This window comes from Coregonus clupeaformis, chromosome 12, assembly GCF_020615455.1.
Source record: "Coregonus clupeaformis isolate EN_2021a chromosome 12, ASM2061545v1, whole genome shotgun sequence".
NCBI lineage: Eukaryota > Metazoa > Chordata > Actinopteri > Salmoniformes > Salmonidae > Coregonus > Coregonus clupeaformis.
The window spans coordinates 37,047,354-37,048,518 of NC_059203.1; positions in this window are offsets into that span (position 1 = coordinate 37,047,354).

Consider the following 1,165-nt stretch of genomic DNA (forward strand, 5'->3'; position numbering starts at 1 on the left):
CCGCGTTCCTAATAAGAAACGTTTCACTAGAGGGTGGCTGAAGACAGTGTCTCTGCCAAACCCCTCGTGACAAGCTGAAATCGCAGCTGCAAACACCTTAATGGTGGCGGGCGATCGCTGCTTATCAAACATAGACTGCAGGAAAGAGGGAACACTCTCAACCTGACAGTTCATGGGGTCTACATTCTCTGTGATGCACCATTGTGAAAAAACTTTCCATTTACTGGCATACACCCTGGAAGTGGAACTGGCATGTGAACCCTGTATAGTCCTGATTACTGAATCAGATAAACCCACGGCGCTCTAGCCTGTCCCTCTCAGGAGCCAAGCCTTCAGTGGTTGGCCGATTATAGGCAATCGCCCTATCGAGCCTCCCGCCTGAGACAACGCGTCCTGTTGATGTGGAATTGGCCATGGTGGCGCAATCAACATCTGACTCATCTCCGCAAACCATGGAGCCCCTGGGCGATCGGAGGCTACCAATATTATTGACAGCCCACCTGATCTCACCCTGGCTAACAGTGGGAGAATGCAGGACAGCAGAGGGAATGCATACAGAAGAACTCTCGAGCCACGGATGGTGCGCGAACGCGTCCCTTCCTAGTGGCGGTTCGTCCTGTTCCCTCAGAGAGAACCATAGAGGACAATGCGTGTTCACGCGTGACGCGAATAAGTCCACCTCGGCTCTCCCGAACTGTTCCCAAATCTGGAGAACAATGTCCGGGTGCAGACGCCACTCGTCGTGTCGAGGACCCCCTCGAGACATGAGGTCTGCTCCCACGTTCAAGTAGCCCGGAATGTGTGCTGCTCTCAACGAGCGAAGATGCTCGTGAGCCCACAGACCAGCACATTGCGACCCCGAAGGGTAGACGCGAAATGGGTCAGAACCAGTCGAACCGTTTCCAACTCCAAGAGGTTGATGTGGCGACTCGAAGGAGGCCACACCCCTCCTATCGCTTGGGTCTGACATGTCCCTCCCCATCCAGTCAGAGAGGCATCTGTAAACACTGGAATGTAGGAGGACACTTTGCCTATCGGGACTCCGTAAGTGAGAACTCTCCAATAGTTCAGATCTGCACTGAGCGAGAGAGGAACCACCACCAACCGATGACGTTGACGCACTGGGTCTAGTCTTAGTTGGGCGAACCATCGCTGCATCCTGCGC